The 18,880-nt window shown below is 42.0% G+C and overlaps 1 long non-coding RNA gene across 1 annotated transcript; it reads left to right on the top strand.

Annotated features, from left to right (window-relative positions):
• The first annotated feature begins 7,986 nt into the window (after nucleotides 1-7,986).
• LOC149864496 (uncharacterized) lies at nucleotides 7,987-18,193 on the top strand. The gene is made up of 3 exons (XR_016442556.1): nucleotides 7,987-8,214; nucleotides 8,821-8,996; nucleotides 17,538-18,193. It is a non-coding gene; the product is annotated as an uncharacterized LOC149864496 (long non-coding RNA).
• Nucleotides 18,194-18,880: the final 687 nt, after the last annotated feature.

Here is an 18,880-nt window from a genome sequence, read left to right as displayed (position 1 = left end):
GCTCCCCACCAGCTAGAAGCTGCACCCATCCCACTGTTGGCACTGGATTCACACCCCAGGCCTGATACTTTTGCTCCAGGTGAGCACGAGCTTCAGATGGACCGCAATTCCTCTGATTGATAATAGGCGAATTTTATTGATAGGGAATAAGAGCAATGCAGGCAAAGCGACAGTGTACATTACCCAAATTCCCCTGTGCCCAGAGTATATACAAGGCAAACGGTCCATCTGGCTGGTACATAAATGCCACCTTGAGGTTCTTCATGTGATTGTCCGACGTCAGCAACCTTGGAGGTCAGGGGCTGATGCCAAGTGCCTGCTTGCTGTTTTGAAAACTTTTGTATTCTTTCTCCTCTAATAACTTAATCTTTGGGCATTGTGGGTTGGTCTTCTTGTGGTCATCATACTGTCCACTTTCTGGTTTCTCAACTAAAATCTTATTTTCATAAACCTATCACATGCACATACCTTAATATGGTCATTTCATTTGAAACTGGAAATCCTAAGGGTTTTCACAGGTGGGCACTCGTACCTCGGAGCCAGGCCTATCTCTATTACGAAAATAAAGTTTGGATGTTTTCAGTCTCCCAGGATGTGTATATCCGTTGGCTGCAGATATTCTGTCTTCCCTGAAGGCTGTGAAACTGTGACAAAACAGGCTTTTAGAAATCAATTAATGCTTGCCATTTTCTTAAACCATTGTTCTAATACAATATCTATTTTACCTACAAGCCAGATCCTAAAAACAAACCTCTACATATCATTTTCTAGCCACAGCCAGGGAGCAGGGGCATCAGGGGAAGTGGCAGCAGTGTAGGCACAGCTTTCAGCTGCCTGGCTGTGCTGTGGACACAGGCACAGACAAGGCCCTCTGCCTCCATGGGCCATATGTTGCTGACACCTGGTAAACTATTTAAACCATTTGTCTTTAGTGTCTACCACTTGTGGCTCTCCATATTAGAGGCAGATAATAACCTTTTCCCTCCCCATTCTCCCCGCTTTTAGGAAACTTGGGGAACTAGAGAGTTGTAATGAGTTCTGACTCCTCTAAGTACTTCATGTTGCCTCACAGTGTAATTCCCAAAATGTTTCCCCTTGCCTTGGGAAAATTAGCATTAATGGTTAGAAGTAGAGGGAAAAAAAAATCTAGGTGGTGATGGGTCAGTATTCAAAGCTTTTTCCTGAAACACTTAGACTGAAGCCGGAGGTGCCAAAATCTGACAACACTAATTCATACTTGTGGCAGGGTCTAACATTGTTTGGTTTCATGGCTGACCCTACAAACCAAAGTTCTGTCTGCCTGTTTGGTTGTCAAAGATTTGTCACTTTTTGGAAATATACAGGCTTACCACAGTATCCTTTACGTGTGTGTATGTGTGTGTAAATATATATGTGTATGCACGTATATGTGTGTTTGCTCCTCCAAAATTATTCAATATGTTCTTTTCTAAGCTCTCTTCTATGTAAAGCAGTGATGGCTGGTTTGCTGTGTTGCTGGATTTATTTAAAGCCTTACTACGTAAAGAGATTCAGCTTAGCTGACGTTTGAGGCTGTAATCTGACAATTTGCCCAAACACTTATCTGCTAGTACTTTTGAGTTAACTACTTTCTTGCCAGTGCAATATTTCAGGCACAACTTACACGTATTTAAAAACCAATAGTACTTTTGGGAAGGGCTACAGCTTATAAGGTGCTTGAAGAGCTTTCTGGATGAAAAGCACTCTGAAAGCAAAGGGATAAGAGAAACAAAACTGCAGGAGTGAACTTCTTTTCAGTACCTTAGCTGTAAATTTTATTTCTGAAAAACTACAACTAAAGCTGATTTGGATCCACATTCTTTTATTTAAGGAGCCCCATTCAGAGGGTTGGGGCTAAGTGCTTTTGAACTGTGCCCACCTTTTATTGTATAAAGTAGAGGTGCAAGGGGGAGAAGGTAGACTACAATTTAAACTCTTTCCTAGTGAATAAGCAGATTCCAGAGTGCTCTTGAAACTGTCCAAATATTATGGAAAATGTGTAATCACTTGTTTCCACTACAGAACATATACAGCTAGCTAAACATAGGCTTGGGAATAACCAAAAACAAACAAAGGAAGAAACTTTTAAAAATGTTTCATTGTGAAATTCTGGAATCAAAGTTTTTCTGACAAGCTGTTACAAAACAGAAGTGACTGGAAACTCTTGTATATATTGTGGTGTGAAGTGTGGGTTCAGATGCACAAAAAATTCCCTTAAAAGGATTTGAAAACTAAATGGGTTTTAAGCCATTATTTTAAGAATAAATCTCTTATTGTCCATGAATTAAAGCAACAGCACATATTCCAGAGTTTTTCAAAGGTGTGCAGATATCCCTCATTTCACAGATGGCAAAACTGGATACAGCAATACAAAGACTGACTTGGGCTATCACAGTAAATTGAGAAAAAACAGTTCTGTGCCCTGTCCCTTTAGTGAAGTGGCATTGCTGTTGCAGTGAATTTAAGGCATGATATAGTTACATTTGCAAACATATCAATAATTACTTATGATAATCTACAGAGACTATAATCTCTGCAGTCATCCTTATTCTAGTTTCTGTACTTGATTATAGATACCTCTAATTGATATACTTTTGTTCCACGCTACCCTCCCAGAATAGGAGGAGAATGAGAAATGGCTTGTTGCTGGGCCTCCCATACAGAAGAGCAAAAAGAAAAGAAACACTAGGATTTAACAGACTTTTTGGTGGTGCTGTTGGCAGTAGCATAAACAGAAACAAAAGCTCTGATGTACCTGTCAGAGATAAGCTTTATGTCTTAGAGATATAGCGCTCATCCTTTGAAACGCTGTCCTAAAAGGCATTCCTCATACTATGGTTTCTTCCTAATATTGTATTCTGCCTTTTTTGCTATCACAGATGATGCATGTGAAGGCTTTGTGAGGATGCATCATTTAAAGTACTTTTTCAAATTGTGTGCAATACTGGCAGAGAGGTTGAATATCATAGCTAAGGAGCCAGCAGCCTGAGCTTCGTAAAATGGTTCATGTTTTGCAGCCTGCCGTCTGCTGGCTGCTAGCAGCCCTGAAGCAAGTCAGATCAACAGGTGCTATAGCTAAATGCCTCAGGTTAATAGAATGAAACTCATTAAAGCCATTATCGCATTATAACTTTTAAAGCGCAAGTATTCAGTGGTGTACCTAAATCCCTGGAAAATACTTTCAAGTACAATCGTCTCAAAGAAGCATGGCTTTAATTCAGTGGTGCCCAGCTTTTTGACCACGTGGGTGGTGTGAATTCAGTCTGTGGGTGGCTATCTGTGGCATGCAAGGCCAGGCCTTGGTGAATGGGAGGGTGTTAATTGCAACCACTGCCACCACATTTCTGGACCTGTGGGGAGTCCAATGTGGGTGTCAGAGATTGAGTACCACTGGCCTAATCTATTCTTCAGTGAAAAAGAAGAATACTACACCTATAAAAATAAGGCCTAGTCCACACTAATGCTTTTTTTCCAGGAAAAGTTTGAATTCAAGCACTTTCAAAGCCCTTCTGTGATGGCAGGACCCTCCTTTCTGCTGGTAGGTACACCAGCTCTTTGATGGGAAGAGGGAGAAGTGAAGTACATGTGGATGACTGCTACAGTTCACTTAACCTCTGATACCTTCCCAGGGTACACTTTGCACTCCAGTGGCAGAGCTACTGTAATGGAGCCATGTGGGGGCCCCAGAGGTCCCCAAGTGTGTATATACTGAGATGTCTTGGATGAAGAGGTTGCTGACTACCACCAGCACTTCTGGGTGCCAGCACTTCTGGGTAATAGTAGATATAGCCTAAGAAAATACTGCACTACTTAACTAGTAGTGGTTCAAATACCCATCAACAGCGGTATCTACTGATATTAGACTTTTGCTATAAAATATCATCATTTAACTGAGGTAATAGCCAGAGCGAGGGAACATAGGAACTACTGTATTCAATCCAAGATGTATTCCTTCTCATCCAATATCCATTCCCTGATGGAAGAAGAAAGGAACAAGCAAGCACATCATTATGGGATGAAGATTGTCACTCTCCCATCAAGGTACCTCTCTCATCCTCATGAATTAGAGATGGTTTTTAAGTCCTGAAGCACATTTAATATCCCTTCCAAAACAGGTAGGGATCAGTATTGGCTTTAGCTCTGGAGAGTCGTGTCTTTCTAAGTATTGTGTGTGAGGGTGTCGATTCTCTCTGGTTTTGTTTCTGCATGGGCCTTACCCCTAGTGTGTATCAGGTTATCTGTACAATTCTCCATGGTGGAAGGAATTTGAGCCTAAATGTTTGTAAGTTGCTCTCCAGTTCCTTAGCTGGAAGGTTTTCTCTGTAGTTTGTTAATGAGGTGCTGACAGGCACTCCTGGTTATTTGCCAATTTTGGACCAAATAGACCCATCTCTCATAAGCCTATAGTCTTGATAGCCCCCACCTTTTACTGCTATTTATTTAATGCTGATTTATGAAACTAACAGATAATATTGTTTGTTTAAAGGATGCATTTCCTTCTCCTCTGGGCACTGTCTTCTCTTTTTTCCTTTTCCAACTGCCTGCCTTGCTCTCATTTGGGCCTTGCAGATGGTTTAGAACTATCTTTTAGGCTTTTATAGTTAGAAGGGCAAACAGTGTTTTAGACTGAATTGAGGGCTGTGTTGGCCTAACAATGTGTAAGGGGATCTTTCAAGTTTTATCACTCAAATAACCTGAGCTACTAGAGAAGCCAGATGTGGCTTTTAAGCTATGTTGTAGGATCAATCCAATAACCGCTTCAATTCACAACTTAGAAATAAGGATGACTTCATTCTAAAGTCACCTTAAAAAGTTTTTAAACTACTGCTTTTTATAATTTATGAACCAGAAACGTCTAAGCCTTGCTGTGCTGTATAGTTTACATAGGACAAAATAATCCCTACCCTGAGAAGCTTGAGATATAAAAGATGAGACAGAACACGCATATAGACAACAAAGAAGCAACTTTTTACACTTTCCATTCAACAGACAATTCCTACCCTCTGTCTAGAGGCCCATAGGATAAATGACACAAGGAAATGCCTTCCTTCCACCCTATTTGTTTCCCCATACATTAGCAAGAGCAGGTTGCTTGCCCTCCCACATGGGGGAAGCTGCCTGAAGTGACTCGGTTTCTCTTTGTTGTATAGGGTGCCTGCCTGCCATTTGTAGAAGTGGGGTGAAAAAGACAACATAGAACCTGCCTGGGCTCAAAAAAAGACTATTGCCCCACGTACAGGACTCGGTAGTGTTCAGAGCCATTCTTTCCTCCTTTTCTATTTTTAATTGAGTGTTGAGTGGTAGAGCAAGGAAAGGACTTGGGAACCTGATGTTCTTTCTAGAACTGGGAAGTATCTGCACAGCAGCAGGGGTGGGAGCATTCTTTGGAGTGATAGAGTTGGCTCTGTCCAGATGCCTTACTGCTCCTTACTGCTCCCAGGCCCAGAATGAGGTTGGGCTTTTGCTCTTACATCGGCCTGAATGAAAGGCAGCGGTGAGCACAGGTGCAGCCTGTAGAACAGGTGTAGTGACTGCCACACCTTAGTTCACCCTCCCTGTTACCCCCAGCTGTGTGAACAGAGATTGCAACATGTCTAGTTTAACGCCATTGCTGGCATTGCTCAGTGTTTACACAGACTAGTCAGGCGGGTTTTTTTTCTAACAAGTGTTTTGCCCAGACCTGGTCAGAGCTGCTGAATACAGTGTTATAAGAACTGCAGCCTGAACTAGTACTTTTCGCTCTTGCAAGCTTCAGTGAAGGTACAAAGTAGTTGGACCAGTGGCCTGAAAATTGCTTAAGGTTTCCTTCTCATTCATGTGGCCTCCCATTCTATGCTGAAGGTGATAAGACACAATTCTGATGATGCTGTTGTGCAGCACAGGGAAATAGAGATAGTAAAACTAGGAGAGACCTCAGCTGCAACCTCTGCAATGAAAACAAGCCCAACAGCTCTAAGCCTTAGTGGCTGAGTATTAAGATATCTGGGGAGGCCTAGCAGCAAGCTTTTCTCATTTTCCACCCCCCCCGCCTCCTGTTCTGGAAAGGTGGTGTAGAAAACCAGTGATAGCTAATTTCAGGGAAATGTGGGTGGTTCATGTCCCAGGCTCCTTTATCCCTAGGCTAGAATAAAAAAACAATAGCTATGACTTGGTTCCCACCCCACTGTATGGTAGGAGGAGCAATAAACTCAAAGGGCAAACACAGATTGAAGAGTATGGTGCTGTAGGACATCCACTTCTAGCTCATGCTGCTCTTCGCTTCTCCTAACATAACTGGTCATACTAAAGCAGTGATGCAGTGTTTAGCTCCTATGTAGCATTTTTATGTGAAGCTCCTTACAAATGTTTTTGTAGAAACCCTGTTTCACCTTTGCTTTATATAGGTATCATATTTCCATTTGGAGAACGTTGCCTGTAAATTTTCATTTTTGAAGGGTTGGGGTTTTTTTAAATTTTCACGCAGGAAAGTTAAATTTAATGAAAGCGTGACTTTTGTAGTCTGAAACACAGGAGGGAATGGAGGCTGAGAACCATTAGCAGCAACCTTTTCTATAAGGGCTGCTTATTGCATGCCGCATAGGTTTTAGATTCATAGATTGTAGAGTCGGAAGCGACCACAATGGATCATCGTGTTCGACCCCCTGGCAGGAAAGAGGACCGAGGTCAGATGACCCCATCCAGGTGACTATCAACCCTCCTTTTGAAGACCTCCAAGTTAGGTGATAGTACTACCTCTCTTGGAAGCCCATTCCAGACTCTGGCCACCCTTACTGTAAAAAAATTTCTTCCTAATGTCTAACCTGAATCTACTCTCCACTAGTTTGTACCCATTATTCCTAGTTACTCCCTGGGGCGCTCTGGTAAATAGCGCTTCTCCAAATCCCTGTTGTCCTCCCTTGATAAACTTATAAGCGGCTACAAGGTCTCCCCTCAGCCATCTCTTTTGAAGGCTGGAGAGATCCAGATCTCTCAACCTCCCCTCATGGGGTCTTTCATGGAGGCTACTAATCATGTGAGTGGCCCCCCTCTGAACCCTCTCCAAATTCTCTATGTCCCTCTTAAAGTGCAGCGCCCGAAACTGGACACAGTACTCTGACTGCAGCCTGATCAATGCTGCATAGAGGGGGAGCATCACCTTCCTTGATCTGTTGGTCATGCATCTGCTAGTACACGACAAAGTGCTTTGTTGATGGCCTCGTTACACTGCCGGCCCATGTTCACCTTGGAGTCAACTATGACTCCAAGATCTCTCTCAGCCTCTGAGCTGCTGAGGAGGTCACCCCCCAACCTATAGGTGTGCTGGGGATTCCTCCTCCTTGGGTGGAGTACCTTACGTTTATCTTTGAATTGCATCCTATTTCGTTCCGCCCATTGATCCAATCTGTCCAGATCGGCCTGTATCTGCTCCCTGCTCTCTGGTGCATTTAACTTTGTCCTATAACTTGGTATCATCTGCAAACTTGGAGAGGGTGCTCTCCACACCCTCGTCCACATCTCTGATGAAGATATTAAATAACAGTGGTCCAGGTGTTGGGTGCCTGTTAAACACAATCTGTCCGTCTTCTGGTTTGGTTTTTTTGTGTATGGCTTGTGGTTTGTTTGTTTTTTCTAGTGACAATGTCAGTAAATTATAATGATCAGACTGTGGAAGTGGACCCAGAATTACCATCCAAGACGCTTAGCCTGCAAGTTTCCCTGCTTACAGATGTGCCCCTGAAATTCCTTGGGGTACATTTCTGCAAGCAGGGAACACATTGCTTGTTCCCTACAATGTTGTTCCTACAGGATCAACAGGTGGGACAACGGGCAATGCATCCTGGCACAGCTGATCTGCTTAATTTGGCAACATCTATTTATACCCTTAGATATTATGGTGTTGGAAGCCGTTCTGACTTCACACCAGTGTAGGGTTACCATACGTCTGGATTTTCCCAGACGTGTTCTCTTCTTGGGTTCTCCAGTCTCTGTCCGGGTGTTTTTGAAAAAATATAAACAAATGTCCAGGTTTTTGCTCTGCTCAGCATCAGAGTTTTTTCCTGGCGCTTTCTGGCTTACCCTAGCAAGGAGCTGTTTGGGCCGGGGGGGGCAGGAGGCCAGTTGGAGGAAGGGGCACCATGTGTGTTTGTGCACATGCATGCGTGTGGCTGCCATGCAGCCAAGCAGGATAATAGTAGAAGCCTTGGTAGCTGGATGCAGGTATGTCTATGGGGAGCAGGAATTAGAGAACCGGGGCTTGGGAAGAGTCTGGGTGGCTGTGTGGGGCATGTGGCACTGTGTGTATGGGGGTGGGGAGAGGTGTGGAGGGGATGGGCGTGGGGGGCAGGTGCCTACTGGCACTGGGGAAAGCTGTCTGGGTGCTGGGATCTGCAGTGGCTCAGGGTGGGGAGGTGTGTACCCCTTCACCAGGGGAAGGAGAAGGGGGGTGCCCTTTGGGGACAGCAGGGAGTTGCATGGCCAGGCTGGGAGCACAGTGCCAGTGCCCTTGTTCACAGGGACAGAGCAACCGAGAAGCCCTACAGGGCTGGGGGGGGGGAGCAGGGAGCTGCAGGTGGGAATTGAGGGGCACCAGCATTGCCCAGGGGGATGGAGGACTGGAGTGAGGGGCAGGAGCAGGGCTGGGGGAACAGGGGGAGGCTGTGGCTTGGGAGTGAGGGGCTGAGCATGGCAGGGGCTGAGTCCCCCCCACAGAAATATGCTAGCCCTGCACCAGTGTAAATCATTAGAAACTTATTTGAATTGCATACTAATCACCTTACTGTAAACCTGGCATGATAGAGCCTGCTATTGCTCTTGTACCACTAGGTGCACTCAATTTTAACAATCAAATAACTCTGAATTGACATGGAAATTGGGAACAGAGTCTTTCACTTGAAGGTCACTCAAGACACCAGCGTATGGTGTTTCAAACCCACGGCCAGATGCTGATCTGTTACACCAGCATAACTTCACTGATGTTGATGTGGTGATTCTGGATGCACGTGAGTCTAACTTTCAATCAGAATCTTGTAACTATCAGAAAATATTGCAGTGATCACAGGCTACAAACCTGGTTCCCGTGTCAAAGGAACATGGTGCAGCCTGAGAGAGAGAGGAAGAAGTCAGATATCAAAACAAAAAACAAGAGGTTTTGAGGAGAGACCCACACCTGTGCTTCTGAACATCTAGAATTGTTTTCTCAGTTAAGGCACATCCAACTTTATTTTGCTACAGTGAAATGATGATAAGCAGGACCATACAAGAGAACAGTGATCATTTATTTGGATGGTTAATATTGTTAGCCTTCTTACACTAGTAACAATTAGAGAAATGTTCTTTTCACAATCTCTGCTTCTCTGTTTAACAGAAATCTGAAATGACTTCCATTTCCTTCTCTGGGTTAAATGATTTTTTTGCAGGGGAGGGAGGGGAACAATGCATGCAAGCACGTGTGTGTGTGTTTAACCAGAGCTGGAATTCATAAGAAATAAGAAAGTTACCCTAGCTCATTATACACATGGGCTTGGGGTGTGCAGTTGTGCAGGGAGAAACACTGTCTTTGTAGAAGTGCAGTTGAAAAATAAACGGTTTCTTGAAAACTTCTTTGTTTTGGACCCAAACAAAAAAAAATCAGTTGTACTGCTGCACACTAAACATGCAGAATTAATGTGGTTGGCTTAAAGAGGCTGCATCCAAGATGCTGCTGATTGGAGCTGGCATGCACCTGACTTTCCCAGAGCTGCTGTTAAGACAATTTATCATTCAGACTCCTTACAACTGGAAAAAGGGCAGGGAGAGAAATGTGCAACAATAACAAATCATAACTATAGAGTAAGATATTTTCCAGCATCTGTGAAAGGATGTTAGCTTTAAAAACAGGAAGAGAGATGCTACTACTACAAATGCCTACAGCTTTTAGAAACCTTGCTAGGGAGTTTTGTTCTGCATTGTCTGAGGCAGTGGGGGAAAATGAGAAACTGCTTGAGGACGGAGGGTTTTCTTGTGTGTCAAAGAAAATGCCCTTGACATTTTTTCTTCTTGGGTCCTAGGGCTAGTTTGGCTTAGCACTGCATGTCAGCTCAGTAGCTTTTACTGTTCCTTATCTCTTAATCTTTTTCTCTGTCCATTTTGGAACGAAACAAGATGATGTCAGCGACTCACATCTCAGAGCAACTTCAGATCACTGACTCCACAGAAACAAGTGGCAGATGCCAAAGATCAATTGATGATAATTTATCCTTTCCCCAAAGGAGGCTCTTACTTGTGTTAACAGAAACATGAGAACCAAGGGAATAGTGGCTGGTAAATAGTTATGTCTCTGAGATTTTAGGAGCACTATTTCAAAATACTGTAAAGATGGCTATTTAAGAGCACAGACAATCTACAGATCCTTTCTTAGCCTAATGAAGGGTGTTTGTGCCCAAAAGCTTGCTAAAGAATTTTTCCAACTATTAGACTATTGGTCTAATAAAAGATACCAGATTTACCCAAAGAACCTTGTCTACCTTAATCCTGTTTATGCAGCTGAGTTATTTAGGGATTTTTTAAGTTTCCAGTGGCCAGACAGCTAGCCTCTGGCAAATCTGAGAGCAGCACCCAGGCCCCTCTCTGTGAACACATCATACACCTAAATAAAAAAAAAATACAGCAAGAGGTCAGGCTGTTCCCAGCTGCACTGGTGTAAATTCAAAATAATCTCTGTAAATTTAATGGAATTACCTTGGATTTACATAGGGATACAGAAACCTCACAAGGGATGGTGTAAACCATCCACTAAGCTTATTTACATGGGGAAGTCAGTGTACAGTAAGCTAGAGTGTATGAATGTACATCATGCTAGTGGTTCCAGATTAATTCTTTCAAAGTGCAATATACTTCTTTGCACAAGGGCACTTTTAGATGCTCACTAACCTATGTAGAATGTTAGTGTACCATAGCTTGTCCTGGATGGGCAAAGTCTGAATGAAAATGGTCAGAAAATGAGTGTAAATGACTAAGTTGATGTACTTTATGCCACTCTATATTCTCTATAAGTGTTCTACACTCTATTCAGCAGGCATTCAATTCACTGTTGTAGAAGTCACTCATTCCAAAATTTACACAAGAGCAGAATTAGGTCCCAGAAAAGCTGGGGTTGATATGTTCTGCTATGGCTACAGAAAGACTATTTTCCTTTGTACTCCAGAAAGCTGCTATTCTGTTGAATTTATACACACATTTCTGCTCTCTTGGTACATAACTTGCATTAGTCTGCACATTTTCCAACTCAAATTGTACTACACTGACACTTTCAGATTTGTAATTGATTAACATGGCCCAGAAAATTTCACTGCATATGGACTTGCTTTCTTCTGACTCCATTTGGTCCATGTTTTGGATAAATGGTGGTTGCAGTTTAAAAAGTATTTCTCCTATTGTTTGTCTATAGGGGTTAGTGCCTTAATTTTATTCAAAACTAAAGTTAAAGAATAACCTTTTTGGGTTAGAAATCCACAGATCCTACATAAATTATTTTGCTGTGATATTTTATTTATAAACTTGTAGTGTTCACCTTTGTGATGTAAACACCTCACAGTGGTCTCATCTGGGGAATTAAAATATCCAAAACTGACCAGAAGCTCTAGTTCCTCCACGTTTTGGATACCACATTTGAAGCAACTTTACATGGTCTGATTTCACAGGGAAAGCTGAACACCAGTCCTTTTTCTGAATGTGAAAAGGAAGTGTTTCATATACAGTATCTCAAAATCTCTTTTCGTGTTTTGAAATATAGGTCATTATCCTTGTTTTTTAGCAGAGCGATAAAGAGGCAAAGAGAGTGAGTGATCTGTCAAAGGTCATACAGGAAGCCTGTGGCATATGTGGAAATAGGATATGAAACTTCCCTTTCCTTCATTTAAATGTATAGGAGTTAGGCATTCTAAACACTTAGGCCCTGTAATGTCTGAGACCCAACCAATATTTCAAACTCAGGAGCATCTTGCCTTGCTGGTGTTAAGTGTTACATTTCATCCCTTTGGATGGTATGGAAATGCTGATTTTTTTTTTGTGTTGAATTTAACACAAATTATTCCAGAACAATTACTTGAAATTGAATTTTGAAACTCTTCTCATGTGAATTCAATCTCATGCTCTTTGCTATGCTGACCTCTAGAGAAACTATTTGGTAAAACAGTTTTCAGGAGCTGAATACAGAGAACTCATTTAGGTTAAAATTAGCAACTGTCCTTGCAACAATAGCTGGTGATGGCTCAGAGTTGAACTTTCAAAGCAGTATGTCACAGAATATTAACTTGCCTGCTTTTTCCTTACTTGGCTCCAAGTGAGCTAAGGTGTTGGGTGAATCACGGTCTTACAACAGCATGAGTTCAGCTGCCATGGAAAATATGATTGTAGTGATGCTGTAGCCTATAGCATACTAATCTATGCCCAAAAGCTTGTCTAGCATTTAAATATACAGTTGGTCCTGTAAAAGATATCAGCATAAAACTCTTTGCCTCAGAAAATAGTCCTTTCTTCAGAAACAATATCTTCATGTTGGTAGACAATAGATATTAAAGGACTTAAAATGGGATGTCTCTGTCCTGTAAAACCATGCAGAGGATCATGTATCCTCAAATACAGGCAGTCCTCAGACTTACAACACAAATCTTAAACTATGTCTTAAGTTGAAACATTGCAACTTGAAGCCCACTTTCTCCATAAGAAACAATGTTATAAATGGGGATTAGTTCCTGAACCAAGGCCTGATACCCTGTTTTCACCAAAAATACCCTAGAATTTTGTCCTCAATCAATTATAGATGAGTAATATAGCTACATTAATTTATATTGTAAATAGCAATCATACTGATTTGGAAGGACTTCTTTGAGGTGACTTTGCTGGACTTTTTGAAAGGCTCTTGGTTGGACTTTCTGAAGGGTTCTTGGCTGGAGTCTTTTTGGGACTCTTGGCTGCAGGTTTTTCTGAGTCTTGTGTGCTTTCTTAAAGAAAGTGTCCAATAAAGTTTGGACAGATGTTCTCCAGGGAGATGAGCAACACAGTGAACTTGTTTGCTGGCATGGCATCGCATTGGAGCAAGCATTGTAAAGTCAAAACAGGGTGTCAATTTATAAATGTTATTAGTGCGAAACGTTGCAACTTGAAATGTAAGTCGAGGACTGCCTGTACCCTTTCTTGGATCACTTGAGAAACAAATGAATTAAGTGTTCATGGAAAGGTGCCAACCTGTTAGATGTGGGAGTATTACATCCTTCTTCTGGGGAACAGGTTTATCTTAAGCAGAAGCTGGGCAAGTTTTCCTCTACCAGTAGGCCAGAACTCTGTCCAGGAAGGAATCATGGGTTGAAACAGTAAATGTCTCTACTCATGCAGTTCATTGCCTTTCTTCTGAAACTACCAAAATAGTACTGACTATGGAACTAGAGGTTTTTAATAGACAAATGAAGTCCCCCCCACCTCCGCCCCATCTCCTTGGTTTCCATGCCCACCACCCCGAGATGGAACGGGGCTTGTATATGAAGAGCCTTTTATTTTTTGAATGACTATTTAACCTAGAGAGGAGAGTAAGTGATGTGATAGAAAAAGACGCTTTATATTTCTTTGGGCCAAGTTAATGTCTTGGGGACAAAGGCAGGAGCTCTTTTCCTTTTCTAGTATCAAGAAGAAACATTCATGGATGTTAAAAGGCAACAGTTATCCAATAAAGAGGATCTGTCTTTTAGCTGCAATGTTTATTCAGAGAACTTCCTGAAACACTAATATTAAAAATAAGACTAGTGGAAATCAAAAATGGTTAGATACTAGTCAGAACCTTTATAACCATGACTGGAAGGGGGGACCCCCTTGTGTCAATCAGACTAGGTTCCTGCTATTTCAGGCAACCACTTTTATATAATCCTTGTCAGAAAGCCATCAAGTTGTATCATAACACCAGATGCATTCTTGCCTCTGTTACTTCAGTAGGGAGGCTGTTCTAGAACCTCAGTTCTCTGGTGATTTTGTAACCTCTGGGTTTGTAAAAACTGTTTTGTAACCTCCATCCTGGACCTGAAGGAATTGAACACTCATGAGCTGCCTTTTGGACAGCCCACTTATAGATGAAGTCTCACAATTGCCTTGTTTGATCGTGCTAATCCTGCCTTAGATACTAGAAACTCCTTGCTTATACATTCTAGGACTGCTTTTTGCCATTCTCACAGCTTCAGCATATTCACGTAGGTGTTTTAGTCATCCTGTGCTCAGATAAAACACTCAGGTCTTTTTCATCTCCTGTGCTTTCAGGATTTATAGCCAAAAAAGTATTGGTCCTTAGGTGCATAACCTAGTAGTTTTTGGAGTATTCAGTTTTATGCCATTTCTATAATCTTCAGTTATCTAATTCTTCCTATGTGATTTTTTTTCTTCCTGTATGATTTTTTTCATCTTCTGTATTGGTGGTGCCTTCCCAACTTTTTATACCACCTGCTTTCTATACCACCATCATTGATCAAAATAGTAAATGAGAGCTCCCCAAACAACTCCATTAAAGAACTCTATTAGTAACCTTCCCTCCAGTCTAATAGTTCATTCAACACACATCATTTCTTCTTTAGCTAGTTAATTCATGCTTCTGCTGCTGACTTAGCACTTTGTACAATATTTGTACTATCTCCCACTTAGTTTCTTGTGTGGCATCATATTTAATGCTTTACTGAGATCCAGATAGATTAGACCTAATACATTCCTGTTGTTCAGAAAAATAGTATTTTATCAAATAAAAACATCAGATTAATGTGACGCGATGTAGAAGTTCATCTTTGGCCAGCCCACGTTGTATTTCTATCTCATGTTTCCATTTGGCTTTGTATTTTTGATTACTCTGTTTTCAAGATTGGTTTTAAAGCCTTACATGCTACTAAGTTCAGATTAATGAGCTACCCAGATCACTCCTTCTCCTCTCCCCCACTTTTTAAATATCTAGTCTTATACTGTGCACCTGCAGTTCAGATTGTTCAGTTTTGTTGTCAAAGCTACTTCTACTGGACACCACTCAAAAATTAGTCATGCTAACCATCTTTTCTTGCTGAAAATCCCACATTTGAAAGAGACCTTCTGTATGCCAAGCTATGTGACAGTTGTTTGTTATGGGGTTTTCTACACCTTCCTGTTTGACCTATTGTTTTGATCTTGTAAAATAATTCATATAAATTGGCATATTTGAAAACTGCAAAGAAACCAAGCAGTGAATGGATGCTAACAGTTTGCAATCACTCTACAGAACCAATTTCACTAATCGAGTATAAAAAAAACATTCCTGCCATCATAGAACAATACAATGAGGGAATGATGGTATGTGTAATAATGCACGTCCTTTTCATACAAATTATGTAGCTTTTGAGCTCTAGGCGTTAGAGTAGTTTAGTACAATGACTACATCCAGGATTATCCTCGTTATACCAAAAGTGTAATGCAGGTGGCTAAGTAAAATATCTTGTCTGAGGTCACATAGCTAAGAAGTAGTTATTATCATAGACATGGAAACAATTCTCTTAATACCTAGGTCCAGTATTCAGTCTACTTGTTGCTTCATGAAAGGGAAACGCATACAGACAGCAGAAAAAACATGTGCTTAACAATATTCAGCAGGTTGAATGATGGACCATATACAATTCTAAAGAAAAGCAGGAGACCAAAACATTAGTCCTCCTGACTTAGTATGTCTTCAGGTGGCAAAGACACTAAGGGCAGGAACAGACATTACACTTTTACTGATATAAATGATCAGAAACTGGTCTATACCCGTAACAGAAAAGAAGTTCAGGACATGGACAGATTTAAAAATGGTGGAACCTGGACTGCATGTAGATGAAATGAGGGGCGTATGTGCATGACACTTTAAAGCAGGCTAAATGCTTTTGTACTTCTTTAATGGTGTTAGTGTTTGCACACCTCGGTGGCATATTGTGCATTAATTCCAGCCACTGCTGGAAATTCAGTGGCATACTGCGCCTTAAATGACTTGGGGTGCAGCAAACTCCTTTGAGGAGTTTGTTTGCTGCCCCTACAGCCGCAGAGTGAAGCACTGGGATCTGTGCAGCTCAGGGTCTCTGCAGGAAGCCCTGTAGACAGCCTGGCAGGAGACTGGGAAAGCAGGCTCCAACCAAGAAAAGCAGCAAGCCTGATTTTTTTTTTTTTTTTTTTTTTTTCTTTTCCTGCCCCCGGAGCCTGTCTGAGCTGCACGGGGATCTGGTGCTTTCCTCTGTGTCTGCGGTGTCCCCCCCGGGACTGCCCAAACTGTGGGCAGGTGCTGCCTGGGGGAGGGGAAGGGGACAGACCACTGCTGCCACAAGGGGAAGCACCAGCCCCCTCTCCCCCACAGGTCAGGGACTGCTCTGCCCAGTGCACCTTCCCCTTCCCGCTGGAGAGGCAGGTAAGTCAGAGGGATGTGTACATGACCCAAGGGTTTAATCAGCCCTAAATTGAAACGGTATTTTTTAAAACCTACTGCTTTAATGTAGGGCCTCCGTTTTGTCTACACACACCCCTGGTCTAATATTTGCCCCTGTCCCACCAAAGGACGAGTGTGTGTTCCGTTTGCTACCAGTCTAAACTATGTTACTTATAGAAAACGGTACAACTTGGATCAATGCCGCCTTGGGCTTTTTGAATGTCTGTGCCTAGCCTAAAGGGGAATCCAGCCAAACTATTCAGAACTTCCATGTGCAATTAAGACAGATTTCTGTATGTGAATGCACAGAATGTGATACTTGATACAAATGCAACAGCAAGAAACTCCACTCAGTAACCTTAAAAAGCAAACTATTTAAACATCCACGTTAATCAAGGATTATGACCAAGCTTGAGTCTGCTCTCAGGTGTACAGTTTGGTGTGTGGTGCTATTCGCTGTGTAGAGGTAGATAAAGCTCTTAAACATTTTCAAACAAGGTTCTTTTGGTAAATCAGATATCATTTATTAAACTAACTCAAGTAGTTTAAAAAAAACCAACTTCTTTGCAAGTTTTTGGGTACAAATACCCTTCAGCTGGCATTGGTCTGTCCTCTTCCCGATTTACTGAAAAATCTCCCACTGGTGTTTAATTTTTGAAGTTTTATGGTGATGCAGAATCCCATGTGTAAGAAGGAAGCAGAATCAAATGCCTGAACCATCAAGTAATGCTTCTGAAGAGGATTTGAAAAACTAATTATGAAAATATGAAAGAAGCACTGGAGATGACTGCATTGTCCCAAATGCCTGAGGGAAATTCAACCTATTGTACAACCCTAACACTCGCTGGGAAAAATCTGAGGGTGCACCACAAATACAGCTGTGATCCAGAAGAGACTGCACCTGGGCTGGATTAACAGAAAAGTCTGTAGGGCCCTGGCCTCAAAATAGTTTCATAGCTGGTAGGGTCGGAGCAGATCGTCAAGTCTGACACCCTGCCATGGGCAGGAAAAAATGCTGGGATCAAATGACATCAGGTAGGTGATTATCTAGCCTCCTTTTGAAGAAAATGTGTTATTGTAAATTCTTTACAAGCACTCTATATTTATTATACAGTTCTTCAGAGAATCTAATGCCCCCTGTCCAACATCTACAAAAAGGAGCAAGTTGAGACCTTGCAAAACAGGCTATTTGAATTCAGAGGAGGACATAGAGGCTCCAAAGGACAAGAGACCACAGACTGTCTGGATTCAACTAATGCAGGACACCTGAAACCATACCAGGAAAGGGAGTGAGGTCACAGGCATGGTATTAGAAGCCTGAACATAGGGCCTGACAACAGAGCACAGAGATGAGACTTTTTTAACAGTCTGAAAGGCAGCAACAGACCTGCTAAACTTTAAACAAGTGCATAGAATCCCCTTGAGACTCCAAAGCTAAGTATGAACTTGAGTGCTACCTATTAAAAAGGATGTTTTCTTGAGCAAGAATATCAGTGTATATAATTGTCATCAATTTGGGAATATAAAGACCTAGACACAAACTGGTAGAATATCTGTCTGGTTTTAGGCTTATTTTGTAAAATGGCTGTATCTTCCCGCATCTACCCTGTTGTATAACACAAAGCAGAGTTTCTATTATGTCCTTTCTACAACATGTGTCCAATTTTTCCAGGTAGTGATTTAATTTTAAACTAGGTCATGAGGGATATAAGATGAGCATAGTGAACTTGATTTAAATAAAAGAAATAATTCTGTTTATGCTTGCAAAACTGTCTGATATGGTCTTTAGCATTATTAGTGTGCAGCTCATACTACATATATATGATTGTAGGAAACTTGATGGGCCTGGATGAGTCTTTGGTGTCGTCTTACTATTTTCTGCCACCAGACTCACTCTACTCTAGGCAGGAGGTGACTGGAATGTTCTTACATCCCTGACCTTTATGTCAGCGTCTCCAAGACCCCCAGGGACATAATGCCCAAGATGCTGGTTAAGGCTGCTCTCATTTGTGCTGGGGACTCCATAGCCCTGGACTACGGGAGATTCAAGCCATTTCTCACTAATCTTTGTGGTGGGTGTTGCACCTTGTAACCGGTGTACCCTTGACCTGCAAGCGTGGGTCGGCATGACCAGCTTGGCGCAGAAGGGATAGATGACCGGACAGGTGGGGAATAGCGACGAGTAGGAGTCAGGCAGCTTGAAGCGTATTGGTTGTATGAAAGGTTTATTGTACTTACGCGGCTCTCCAGAATGCTGCTTGGGAAGAGACAGTGGCAGATGAGAAAAAATTGTGGAATGCAGTCCAGAGAAGAAAAATGTAGTAGTAGTTATAAACTACACATGCCTAACAACTATTGAACAGGCAGATCTTTGGCAGTGCTACTAAACCAAAAACGTACATCTCCCTGGCAATTCTGATATGGCATGAGCTGAAACCTGTGAACTTTGTTAGCAGG

Source organism: Crocodylus siamensis, chromosome 5 (genome assembly GCF_052110815.1).
Source record: "Crocodylus siamensis isolate JL-2025a chromosome 5, ASM5211081v1, whole genome shotgun sequence".
Lineage (NCBI taxonomy): Eukaryota > Metazoa > Chordata > Crocodylia > Crocodylidae > Crocodylus > Crocodylus siamensis.
The sequence above is the reverse complement of the archived record's forward strand: the minus strand, read 5'-3'. Positions and strand labels throughout refer to the sequence as shown.